Source organism: Schistocerca americana, chromosome 1 (assembly GCF_021461395.2).
Source record: "Schistocerca americana isolate TAMUIC-IGC-003095 chromosome 1, iqSchAmer2.1, whole genome shotgun sequence".
In the NCBI taxonomy this organism is placed as follows: domain Eukaryota; kingdom Metazoa; phylum Arthropoda; class Insecta; order Orthoptera; family Acrididae; genus Schistocerca; species Schistocerca americana.
In genome coordinates this window covers 956,355,599-956,369,247 of record NC_060119.1, presented here as the reverse complement: position 1 = coordinate 956,369,247, position 13,649 = coordinate 956,355,599, and positions in this window count along the sequence as shown.

Below are 13,649 nucleotides of genomic sequence, written 5' to 3'. Positions count from 1 at the left end.
GGAGGCATTTTTTCACACTAAAGAACAAAATAAAATCCTGTTACCAAAAGGTGTCACCATAGTCAACAATATGAGCAGGCAATGGTTTCTCAAGATGGTTCGCTTCCTTCAACAGTCGAATAGCTTCCAGTTAATCTCCCCAATTGCGTGATGGCGCCAATGAACACTCCACAGCTCAGACCGCCAGCTTCCAGCTATGTCCGGCCACACAGAGCGCTCACGCGTCTTCGTAAATGCGGACCTCCAACTGTCCACTGCTGTCACCAGTTCACTTCCCCGTAGCTCCCCTAGCACAGCCCTTCATCCGTTTCTGCCGCCACCAAGCGTCCGCTGGTCTCCCAGCAATGGGCCAGATACCAACACTAGTCACACTGAATCGACCCTATAGCACCAAAGAAGTCACACGGGCATGTCACAATAATTTCCATTGATCCAAGAAACCTCATAAATTATCAAGGACCAGTATATTTTAGCAAACTAGCAATGTACTAGAGGCAACTGTATATCAAGGCCATAGGAACGTCGCAGACAAAATTAGCCTAATTACAGCTCTCACAGAGGTGTTTCAGCAGTCATTATTCCCCTGTTGTATGACGAAATGAAACAAAATGGTGTAATGGATAGTTCTCCTGCTGGTGTTCTCTAGATGTAGATGTATTTGGCAAACACGAACGCTAGGTGGCCATGGCGTTTAAACAGCGGTCAAGTTGCAATGATTTTGATTACCTTAAAAACGGAGAAACAGAAAAAGAAGAGAATCGAAGAGGTTGGGTTGTAATATTATATCAGGACGCCGAAAACTGAAACGACTGAAAAAGTGAGAAATGAGGTTTTCACGTAATCTGCCTTGGAACGAATATATGGAAAACACAAACTGGATGACTAGACATCAGAGTACAGCTCCCGTAGTAGTAGTGGGAACCATAGCATCAGCATATTGTTAGTGCTACCGTGAGATGAAGAGGTTGTCACAGTCATGACACGAGAAAAATATCATCTCTCACTCCTAGTATAGTGTTCTCTGGCTTGCTGAGGCAGTGGAGAGTGTTATATAGAAACAACTTACAATGCTGTGAAATTGGTAGTTATTATAAAATGCAGTCTTGTGAAGTAAATGCCATACTGTACTTTACTAGGCTTGTGGGAGTAGATGCAAGGCATCTGAAGAAAGAACTGATGTCACCTCGACATGATAGCGGTTACTAGGCAACAAAAAGCAACGTAGTACGACACAAAGGCACTTATTACAAGCTCTAAGGGTTCGTATTGTTTAAAAGGCAAAGGAGAAGTTACTTCATGCACTACAGACGATTAGTTACTTCTTTTATCATTGATCTTGTGACTTATTTATGCAGCCCGCCACGAATTTCTCTCCCTCAATATTACCAATTCAGTGAAGCTCTTACTCCACGTACATAGGATGAGGGAGGTTACAGGTGTTACAGGAGGGAGGGGACTGAAGATTAGGGCACTGCCGTAGGAAGTGTGCTTGCTTACAGTGCGGGCAGGTGGGGGCCTCGCGGCACTCAGCTGTTGGGTGTGCGTTATACTGCAAGCACCTCTGGCAGCAGAAGGATTGAGGAGGGGAACGGGAGGGGTCAACTTGATAACGGTGGTTAAAGAGGAGGGCACCCTCCTTCAGGAGACGGTCTATGGAGGGGGCGTGTTCGGAAAAGACCCGCGTAAGGCGAGGGGGGCCGGCGGAGTTGTGAATGCGGCGAACTGCACGCACTTCCAGACGGAGATGCGCCTTGAGCTCCGCCAACACCTCCTCCTCCGTGATCGTCGGACTAATCCGAGTGATCACAGCGATGAGGGTCGGCGGGCGACGAGGGGTTGGGGTTGGTGGGATGGAGGCGGGGAAGGGGCAGGGGCGAGGGAGCCATTAGGGCCAAAACCGTTAACAGGGATGCGGGAAAGGATATCTGTGTGAAGGGTAGGGCTGGTGGAGGAGACGAGGACTGAGTCATGGCGAGGAATGAGGAGAGAGATGGGGGCACTGGGAAAATGCTGGCGAAGGAAGAGGCTAAGGTTCCGAGCCTCAAGAAGGGAGCGATCAGGACATGAGAGGAGGTAGCGGTAGGAGGAGGGGGAGGAGGAGGAGGAGGGGACAATGACAGGCAGGGAGACATCCATGGCATCCTGGGCAGGGGAAGGGGACGAGGCGGAGTCTTTTTACGTGCAGAGGAGGCAGGGGTGCCACTGGTGCGTTTGCTGGCAGCGGCGGAGGTGTGGGGGACAGGAGCAACTGGAAGGTGGCGTGGAGTGGAAGGGCCCGGTGCTGAAGTCGGCGCCAGAGATGGTGAGGGCGAAGGCGATGGCGACGGCGATGATGGAGACGAAGAGGGCGAAGGTGAAAGTGGAGAGTGAGCCTAGCGGGGGCTGCGGAAATGGAAGGGGCAGGGGGAGGGAGTGGAGGGGAGGGACCAGAGGAAGTGCGGGAGGGAGGAGCCAGGGATAAGGCGACAAAAAGTGAGGGAGATGGGAGAGTGAGAAGTGGGGGGATGGACTGAGGGGGAGGTGATTGGACACATCACGTGATCGTGGTGGCGGCGGCGGAGGGAGATGTGTAGATAATGGCAGCAATAGTGGCGGTAGTAGTGGTGGTGGGTGTTGACATTGTGACAAGGAGAAAGACACAGGACAGGACAAAAGAACAGTGGCAAACAAGGGACAGGCAAGCGGACGAAAAACAGAAGGAAAAGGATGTAGATCCATGAAGAAAACTGGGGCCAATGACCCACTCTGATGCTGCTGGTGAGGTGCGACCCAGCTGGCTGGCCGGCGGGGACGCCACTGCTGCTGCTGCTGGCTGCTGCTGCTGGCTGCAGTCTGGGACCGCTGCTGGCTGGGACCGCTACTGGCTGCGACCGCTGCTGCCTGGGACCGCTACTGGCTGTTGACAGGACCGCTGCTGGCTGCTGCCAGGACGGCAGCTGGCTGCTGGCAGGACAGCTGCTGGCTGCTGGCTAGACTGCTGCTGGCTGGGAACACTGCTGGCTGTTGGCTGCAGGCAGGACCGCTGCTGGCTGCTGGCTGCTCGCTGCTGGCTGGACCGTTGCTGGCTGCTGGCAGGACCGCTGCTGGCTGTACCGCTGCTGGCTACTGGCAGGACCGCTGCTGCCTGCTGGCTGCTGGCTGGTCCGCTACTGGCTGTTGGTTGGACCACTGCTGGCTGGAACACTGCTGGCTTGGTCCGCTGCTGGCTGCTGGTTGGACCGCTGATGGCTGCTAGCTGGACCGCTGCTGGCTGCAAGCTAATGGTTGGACCGCTGCTGGTTGCTGGCTGGACCGCTGGTGGCGGTAACGCTGCTGGCTGTACCGCTGCTGGCCGGGCCGCTGCGGTCTGGGACGTTGCTGGTTGCTGGCAGAACCGCTTCTGGCTGCTGGCAGGACTGCTGCTGGCTGCTGGCTACTGACAGGACCACTGCTGGCAGCTGGCAGGAAGGCTGCTGGCTGCTGGCTGAACAGCTGCTGGCTGGACCGCTGCTGGTTGGACCGCTGCTGGCTGGACCGCCGCTGGGTGGACCGCTGCTGGCTGCTGGCTGGACCGCTGCTGGCCAGACTGCTGCTGGCCGATGGCTGGACTGCTGCTGGCTCGACGGCTGCTGGCTTGGACCGCTGCTGGCTGCTGCCTATGCCGCTACTGGCAGGGAACGCTGCAGGCTGTTCGTTGGACCGCTGCTGGCTGCCGGCTGGACCGCTGCTGGCTGCAGGCAGAACCGCTGCTAGCTGCTCGCTGCTGGCTGGAACGCTGCTGGCTGGACCGCCGCTTGCTGGATCGCTGTTGGCTGGACCACCACTGGCTGGACCACTGTTGACTGGGACCGCTGCTGGTTGCTGGCTGGAACACTGCTCGCTGGACCGCTGCTGGCTGCTGGCAGGACAGCTGCCGGCAGCTGGCTGGACCGCTGCTGGCCAGACTGCTGCTTGCTGCTGGCTGGACTGCTGCTGGCTGGACCGCTGCTGGCTGGGGACGCTGCTGGCTCTTTGCTGGACTGCTGCCGGCTGCTGGTTGGACCGCTGCTGGCTAGACCGCTGCTGGCTGCTGGCAGGAGTGCTGCTGGATGCTGGCTGGACCGCTGCTGGCTGCTGGCAGGACCGCTGCTGCCTCCTGGCTGGACTGCTACTGGCTGCTGGCAGGACCACTGCTGGCTGCTGGCTGCTGGCTGGACTGCTGATGGCAGCTGGCGCAACCTCTGCTGGCTGGACCGCTGATGGCTGGAATACTGCTGGCTGGACTACTGCTGGCTGGGACCACTGCTGGCTGCTGGCTGGACCGATGCAGGCTGCTGGCTGGGCCGCTGCTGGCTGGAACGCTGCTGGCTGCTGGCAGGACCTCTGCTGGCTTCTGGCTGGACAGCAGCTGGCTGCTGGCTGGACCACTGCTGGCTAATCGCTGGACTGCTGCTGGCTGGACTGCTGCAGGCTGCTGGCAGGACCGCTGCTGGCTAATGGTTGCTGGCTGCTTGCAGGACCGCAGCTGGCTGCTGCCAGGACCGCTGGTGGCTGCTGGCTGGACCGCTCCTGGCTGCTGGCTGGACCGCTGCTGGCTGCTGGCTGCTGGCTGGACCACTGCTTGTTGCTGGCTGGACCGCTGCTGGCTGGAACGCTACTGGCTGGACGATGCTGGATGCTGGCAGAAATGCTGCTGTCTGCTGGCTGCTGGCTGGACCACAGCTGGCTGCTGGCTGGACCGCTGCTGGCTGGACCGCTGATGGCTTGGACCTCTGCTGGCTGCTGGCTGGCCCACTGCTGCCTGCTGGCTGGACCACTGCTGGCTGCTGGCTGGACCGCTGCTGGCTGAGCCGCTGCTGGCTGCTGGCTGGACCGCTGATGGCTGAAACGCTGCTGTTTGCACTGCTGCTGGCTGGACCGCTGCAGGCTGGACCGCTGCTGGCTGGATTACAGCTCCCTGGCCCGCTGCTGGCTGCTGGCTGGACCGCTGCTGGCTGCTGGAACAACCGCTGCTGGCTGCAGGGTGCTGGCTTGATCGATATTGGATGCTGGCAGGACCGCTGCTGCCTGCTGGCTGCTGGCTTGACGATGCTGGCGGGACCGCTGCTGGCTTCTGGCTGGACCGCTGCTGGCTGGACCGCTGCTGGCTTGGACCTCTGCTGGCTGCTGGCTGGCCCACTGCTGCCTGCTGGCTGGACCGCTGCTGGCTGGACCGCTGCTGGCTGAACCGCTGTTGGCTGCTGGCTCGACCGCTGCTGGCTGAAAAGCTGCTGGCTGGACCGCTGCTGGCGAGACCGCTGCTGGCTGCTGGCTGGATCACTGCTGGCTGAACAGCTGCTGGTTTGGATCTCTGCTGGGTGTTGGCAGAACCATTGCATGCTGCTGGCTGCCGGCTGGACTGCTGCTGGCTCATGGCTGGACCGCTGCTGACTGGCCTTCTGCTGGTGGGACCGCTGCTCCTGGACCGCTGCTGGCTGGACCGCTGTTCGCTGGACCACTGCTGGCTTCTGGCAGGACTGCTGCTGGCTGCTGGCTGCTAGCTGCTGGCTGCTGGCTGGACCACTGCTGGCTGGGAACGCTGCTGGATGCTGGGTGGACAGTTGCTGGCTGCTGGCAGTACCGCTGCTGTCTGCTGGCTGCTTGCTGGACCACTAGTGGCTGCTGGCTGAACCGCTGCCAGCTGGAGCACTGCTAGCTGGACCGCTGCTGGCTAAACAGCTGCTGGCTGGAGCACTGCTGGCTTGACAGCTGCTGGGTGGACCACTGCTGGCTGGGACCACTGCTAGCAGCTGGCACGGCAGCTGCTCGCTGGTGGCTGGACCGCTTTTGGCTGCTGGCTGGACCACTGCTCGCTGGAACCGCTGCTGGCTGCTTGTTGTACGGTTGCCGGCTACTGGCAGGACAGCTGCTGTCTCCTGGCTGTTGGCTGGACCGCTGCTGGCTACTGGCTGGTCCGCTGTTGGCTGGACCACTGCTGGCCGCTGGCAGGAGTGCTGTTGGCTTATGGCACAGGACCGCTGCTGCCTGCTGGCTGCTGACTGGACCATTACTGGCTGGACTGCTGCTGGCTGCTGGCTGCACCACTGCTGTCTTGACTCCTGCTGGCTGGGACCGCTGCTAACTGCTGGCTGGACCGCTGCTGGCTGCTGGCTAGACTGCAGCTGGCTGGACTGCTGCTGGGAGGTCCGCTGCTGGCTAGACTGTTGCCGGCTGTTGGCCAGACCGCTGCTGGCTGTGGGCAGCTGGCAGGACCGCTGCTGGCTGCTGGCAGGAATGCTGCTGGGTGCTGGGTGCTGGCTGCTGGCTGCTGGCTGGATGATTGCTGGCTGGGACCGCTGCTGGCTGCTGGCTGGACCGCTGCTGGCTGTTGGCTTGACTGCTGCTGGCTGGACTGCTGCTGGCTGCTGGCAGGACTGTTCCTGGCTGCTAGCTGCTTGCTGGACCGCTGCTGGCTGCTGGTAGGACCGCTTCTGGCTGCTCATATCTGGCTGCTGGCTGGACCACTGCTGGCTGCTAGCTGGACCGCTGCTGGCTGAACTGCTGCAGGCTGCTGGCTGGACCGCTGCTGGCTGAAACGCTGCTGACTGGACCGCTGCTGGCGGGACCGCTGCTGGTGGGACCGCTGCTGGCTGCTGGCTGGATCACTGCTGGCTGAGCAGCTGCTGGTTTGGATCTCTGCTGGGTGCTGGCAGAACCACTGCATGCTGCTGGCTGCCGGCTGGACTGCTGCTGGCTCATGGCTGGACCGCTGCTGACTGGACTTCTGCTGGTTGGACCGCTGCTCCTGGACCGCTGCAGGCTGGACCGCTGTTCGCTGGACCACTGATGGCTTCTGGCAGAACCGCTGCTGGCTGGTGTCTGCTGGAAGGACCACTGCTGGCTGCTGGCTGGACTGATGCTGGCTTGACCGCTGCTGGATGGTGGCAGGTTAGCTGCTGGCTGCTGGCTGGACCGCTTCTGGCTGGACTGCTGGTAAGGCTGCTGCTGGCTGCTGGCTGGACCGCTGCGGGCTGCTGGCTGAACCACTGCTGGCTGGGAACGCTGCTGGCTGCTGGGTGGATGGTTGCTGGATGCTGGCAGTACCGCTGCTGTCTGTTGGCTGCTTGCTGGACCACTGCTGGCTGCTGGCTGACCCGCTGCCAGCTGGAGCACTGCTAGCTGGGCCGCTGCTGGGTAAACAGCTGCTGGCTGGAGCGCTGCTGGCTGCTGGATTGACCGCTGCTGGCTTTACTGCAGCTGGCTGCTGGCAGGACTGTTCCTGGCTGCGGGCTGCTTGCTGGACCGCTGCTGGCTGCTGGCAGGACCGCTTCTGGCTGCTCATTGCTGGCTGCTGCCTGGACCACTGGTGGCTGGTGGCTGGTGCCTGGACAGCTTCTGGCTGCTGGCACTACTGCTGCTGGCTGCTGGCTGCTGTCTGGACCACTGCTGGCTGCTGGCATGACTGCTGCTGCCAACTGGCAGCTGGCTGCTGGCTGGACCGCTGCTGGCCGGACTGCTGGTGGCTGCTGGCTGGACCACTGCTGTCTGGACCAGGGACAGCTGGGACCACTGCTGGCTGCTGGCTGGACTGCTGCGGGCTGCTGGCTGGACCGCTGCTGTCTGGACCACTGCTGGCTGGACCGCTGCTGGCTGCAGGCAGAACCGCTGCTAGCTGCTCGCTGCTGGCTGCAACGCTGCTGGCTGGACCACCGCTTGCTGGATCGCTGTTGGCTGGACCACCACTGGCTGGGCCACTGTTGACTGGGACCGCTGCTGGTTGCTGGCTGGAACACTGCTCGCTGGACCACTGCTGGCTGCTGGCAGGACAGCTGCCAGCAGCTGGCTGGACCGCTGCTGGCCAGACTGCTGCTTGCTGCTGGCTGGACTGCTGCTGGCTGGACCGCTGCTGGCTGGGGACGCTGCTGGCTCTTTGCTGGACTGCTGCCGGCTGCTGGTTGGACCGCTGCTGGCTAGACCGCTGCTGGCTGCTGGCAGGAGTGCTGCTGGACGCTGGCTGGAGCGCTGCTGGCTGCTGGCAGGACCGCTGCTGGCTCCTGGCTCGACTGCTACTGGCTGCTGGCAGGACCACTGCTGGCTGCTGGCTGCTGGCTGGACTGCTGATGGCAGCTGGCGCAACCTCTGCTGGCTGGACCGCTGATGGCTGGAATACTGCTGGCTGGACTACTGCTGGCTGGGACCACTGCTGGCTGCTGGCTGGACCGATGCAGGCTGCTGGCTGGGCCGCTGCTGGCTGGAACGCTGCTGGCTGCTGGCAGGACCTCTGATGGCTTCTGGCTGGACAGCAGCTGGCTGCTGGCTGGACCACTGCTGGCTAATCGCTGGACTGCTGCTGGCTGGACTGCTGCAGGCTGCTGGCAGGACCGCTGCTGGCTAATGGTTGCTGGCTGCTTGCAGGACCGCAGCTGGCTGCTGCCAGGACCGCTGGTGGCTGCTGGCTGGACCGCTCCCGGCTGCTGGCTGGACCGCTGCTGGCTGCTGGCTGCTGGCTGGACCACTGCTTGTTGCTGGCTGGACCGCTGCTGGCTGGAACACTACTGGTTGGACCGCTACGTGCTGGACGATGCTGGATGCTGGCAGAAATGCTGCCGTCTGCTGGCTGCTGGCTGGACCACAGCTGGCTGCTGGCTGGACCGCTGCTGGCTGGACCGCTGATGGCTTGGACCTCTGCTGGCTGCTGGCTGGCCCACTGCTGCCTGCTGGCTGGACCACTGCTGGCTGCTGGCTGGACCGCTGCTGGCTGAGCCGCTGCTGGCTGCTGGCTGGACCGCTGTTGGCTGAAACGCTGCTGTTTGCACTGCTGCTGGCTGGACCGCTGCAGGCTGGACCGCTGCTGGCTGGATTACAGCTCCCTGGCCCGCTGCTGGCTGCTGGCTGGACCGCTGCTGGCTGCTGGTACAACCGCTGCTGGCTGCAGGGTGCTGGCTTGATCGATATTGGATGCTGGCAGGACCGCTGCTGCCTGCTGGCTGCTGGCTTGACGATGCTGGCGGGACCGCTGCTGGCTTCTGGCTGGACCACTGCTGGCTGGACCGCTGCTGGCTTGGACCTCTGCTGGCTGCTGGCTGGCCCACTGCTGCCTGCTGGCTGGACCGCTGCTGGCTGGACCGCTGCTGGCTGAACCGCTGTTGGCTGCTGGCTCGACCGCTGCTGGCTGAAAAGCTGCTGGCTGGACCGCTGCTGGCGAGACCGCTGCTGGCTGCTGGCTGGATCATTGCTGGCTGAACAGCTGCTGGTTTGGATCTCTGCTGGGTGTTGGCAGAACCATTGCATGCTGCTGACTGCCGGCTGGACTGCTGCTGGCTCATGGCTGGACCACTGCTGACTGGCCTTCTGCTGGTGGGACCGCTGCTCCTGGACCGCTGCTGGCTGGACCGCTGTTCGCTGGACCACTGCTGGCTTCTGGCAGGACTGCTGCTGGCTGCTGGTTGCTAGCTGCTGGCTGCTGGCTGGACCACTGCTGGCTGGGAACGCTGCTGGATGCTGGGTGGACAGTTGCTGGCTGCTGGCAGTACCGCTGCTGTCTGCTGGCTGCTTGCTGGACCACTAGTGGCTGCTGGCTGAACCGCTGCCAGCTGGAGCACTGCTAGCTGGACCGCTGCTGGCTAAACAGCTGCTGGCTGGAGCACTGCTGGCTTGACAGCTGCTGGGTGGACCACTGCTGGCTGGAACCACTGCTAGCAGCTGGCACGGCAGCTGCTCGCTGGTGGCTGGAGCGCTTTTGGCTGCTGGCTGGACCACTGCTCGCTGGAACCGCCGCTGGCTGCTTGTTGTACGGTTGCCGGCTGCTGGCAGGACAGCTGCTGTCTCCTGGCTGTTGGCTGGACCGCTCCTGGCTACTGGCTGGTCCGCTGTTGGCTGGACCGCTGCTGGCCGCTGGCAGGACTGCTGTTGGCTTATGGCAGGACCGCTGCTGCCTGCTGGCTGCTGACTGGACCACTACTGGCTGGACTGATGCTGGCTGCTGACTGCACCACTGCTTTCTGGACTCCTGCTGGCTGGGACCGCTGCTAACTGCTGGCTGGACCGCTGCTGGCTGCTGGCTAGACTGCAGCTGGCTGGACTGCTGCTGGGAGGTCCGCTGCTGGCTAGACTGTTGCCGGCTGTTGGCCAGACCGCTGCTGGCTGTGGGCAGCTGGCAGGACCGCTGCTGGCTGCTGGCAGGAATGCTGCTGGGTGCTGGGTGCTGGCTGCTGGCTGCTGGCTGGATGATTGCTGGCTGGGACCGCTGCTGGCTGCTGGCTGGACCGCTGCTGGCTGCTGGCTTGAGTGCTGCTGGCTGGACTGCTGCTGGCTGCTGGCAGGACTGTTCCTGGCTGCTGGCTGCTTGCTGGACCGCTGCTGGCTGCTGGTAGGACCGCTTCTGGCTGCTCATATCTGGCTGCTGGCTGGACCACTCCTGGCTGCTAGCTGGACCGCTGCTGGCTGAACTGCTGCAGGCTGCTGGCTGGACCGCTGCTGGCTGAAACGCTGCTGACTGGACCGCTGCTGGCGGGACCGCTGCTGGTGGGACCGCTGCTGGCTGCTGGCTGGATCACTGCTGGCTGAGCAGCTGCTGGTTTGGATCTCTGCTGGGTGCTGGCAGAACCACTGCATGCTGCTGGCTGCCGGCTGGACTGCTGCTGGCTCATGGCTGGACCGCTGCTGACTGGCCTTCTGCTGGTGGGACCGCTGCTCCTGGACCGCTGCTGGCAGGACCGCTGTTCGCTGGACCACTGCTGGCTTCTGGCAGGACTGCTGCTGGCTGCTGGTTGCTAGCTGCTGGCTGCTGGCTGGACCGCTTCTGGCTGGACTGCTGGTAAGGCTGCTGCTGGCTGCTGGCTGGACCGCTGCGGGCTGCTGGCTGAACCACTACTGGCTGGGAACGCTGCTGGCTGCCGGGTGGATGGTTGCTGGGTGTTGGCAGTACCGCTGCTGTCTGTTGGCTGCTTGCTGGACCACTGCTGGCTGCTGGCTGACCCGCTGCCAGCTGGAGCACTGCTAGCTGGGCCGCTGCTGGGTAAACAGCTGCTGGCTGGAGCGCTGCTGGCTGCTGGATTGACCGCTGCTGGCTTTACTGCAGCTGGCTGCTGGCAGGACTGTTCCTGGCTACGGGCTGCTTGCTGGACCGCTGCTGGCTGCTGGCAGGACCGCTTCTGGCTGCTCATTGCTGGCTGCTGGCTGGACCACTGGTGGCAGGTGGCTGGTGTGTGGACAGCTTCTGGCTGCTGGCACTACTGCTGCTGGCTGCTGGCTGCTGTCTGGACCGCTGCTGGCTGCTGGCATGACTGCTGCTGCCAACTGGCAGCTGGCTGCTGGCTGGACCGCTGCTGGCCAGACTGCTGGTGGCTGCTGGCTGGACCACTGCTGTCTGGACCAGTGACGGCTGGGACCACTGCTGGCTGCTGGCTGGACTGCTGCGGGCTGCTGGCTGGACCGCTGCTGTCTGGACCACTGCTGGCTGGACCGCTGCTGTCTCGTCCACTGCTGTCTGGGACCACTGCTGGCTGCTGGCTGGACCGATGCAGGCTGCTGGCTGGACCGCTGCTGGCTGGACCGCTGCTTGGTGCTGGCAGGACCTCTGCTGGCTACTGGCTGGACAGCAGCAGGCTGCTGGCTGGACCACTGCTGGCTACTGGCTGGACTGCTGCAAGCTGGACTGCTGCAGGCTGCTGACTGGACTGCTGCTGGCTAATGGTTGGTGGCTGCTGGTTGGACCGTTGCTGGCTGCTGGCAGGACCACTGCTGGTTGCTGGCTCGACCGCTGCTGGCTGGACCGTTGCTGGCTGGACTACAGCGGCCTGGCCCGCTGCTGGCTGCTGGCTGGACCGCTGCTGGCTGCTGATACAAACGCTGCTGGCTGCTGGCTGGACCGCTGTTGGCGGGACTGCTGCTGGCTTCTGGCTTGATCACTGCTGGCTGAACGGCAGCTGGCTTTGACCTCTACTGGGTGCTGGCAGAACTGCTGCATACTGCTGACTGCCGGCTGGACTGCTGCTGGCCCATGGCTGGACCGCTGCTGACTGGACTGCTGCTGGTTGGACCGTTGCTGCTGTACCGCTGCTGGCTGGACCGCTGCTCTCTGGACCGCTGCTGGCTTCATGCAGGACCGCTGTTGGCTGGTGGCTGCTGAAAGGACAGCTGCTGGCTGCTGGCTGGACCGATGCTGGCTTGACGCTGCTGGATGGTGGCAGGTCTGCTGCTGGCTGCTGGCTGGACCGCTTCAGGCTGGAATGCTGGTAGCTGCTGGCAAGACCGCTGCTGGCTGCTGGTTGGACCGCTGCTGGCTGTTGGCTGGATCACTGATGATTCCTGGCTGCTGGTTGCACCACAGCTGGCTGCTGGCTGAACCGCTGCCGGCTGGACCACTTCTGCTGGACTGCTGCTGGCTGCTGACAGGACCGCCGCTGGCTGCTGGCTGCTGGCTCGACCGCTGCTGGCTGCTGGCTGATCAGCTGCTGTCTGGACCGCTGCTGGCTGGACTACAGCTGCCTGGACCGCTTCTGGCAGCTGGCTAGACCGCTGCTGGTTACTGGCTGCTGGCTGGACCACTGCTGGCTGGGACTGCTGCTGGTTGCCAGCTGGACCGTTGCTGGCTGCTGGCAAGACTGTTGCTTCCTGCTGGCTGGACCGCTGCTGGCTGGACCGCTACTAGCTGCTGGCAGGAACGCTGGTAGCTGGTGGCTGGACTGCTGTTGGCTGCTGGCTGGACCCCTGCTCCCTGGGACCGCTGCTGGCTGCTTGTTGGTCGGTTACCAGCTGCTGGCAGGACAGCTGCTGTCTCCTGGCTGTTGGCTGGACCGCTGCTGGCTGCAGGCTGGTCCGCTGCTCGCTGGACAACTGCTGGCCGCTGGCAGGACTGCTGCTGGCTGCTGGTTGCTAGCTGCTGGCTGGACCACTACTGGCTGCTGGATGCTGGCTGGACTCCTGCTGGCTACTGACACTACCGCTGCTGGTTGCTGGCTGCTGGCTGGACAGCTGCTGGCTGATGGCAGGACCGCTGCTGCCTGCTGGCTGCCGGCTGGACTATTACTGGCTGGTCTGCTGCTCGCTGCTGGCTGGACCACTGCTGTCTGGACTCCTGCTGGTTGGGGCCGCTGCTGGCTGCTGGCTGGACCACTGCTGGCTTCTGGCTAGACTGCTGCTGGCTGGACTGCTGCTGGCAGGTCCACTGCTGGCTGCACTGTTGCTGGCTGTTGGCCAGACCGCTGCTGGTTGTGGGCAGCTAGCAAGACCGCTGCTAGCTGCTGGCAGGACCGCTGCTGGCTGCTGGCTGGACCGCTACTGGCTGGTGGCTGGGACGCTGCTTGCCATACCAATGCTGGCTGGTCCGCTGCTGGGTGGACTGCTGCTGGCTGGACCGCTGCAGGCTGCTGGCAGGACCGCTGCTGTGTGCTGGCTGGACGGTTGCTGGCTGCTGGCAGGATCGCTGCTGCCTGCTGGCTGGACGGCTGCTGGCTGCTGGCTGCTGGTTGCTGGCTGGACCGCTGCTGGCTGCTGGCTTGTCCGCTGCTGGCTGGACTGCTGCTGGCTGCTGGCAGGACTGTTCCTGGCTGCTGGCTGCATGCTGGACCGCTGCTGGCTGCTGCCAGGACCAATTCTGTCTGCTCATTGCTGGCTGCTGGCTCGACCACTGCTGGCTGGTGGCTGCTGCCTGGACAGCTTCTGGCTGCTGGCACTACTGCTGCCGGCTGCTGGCTGGACCGCTGCTGGCA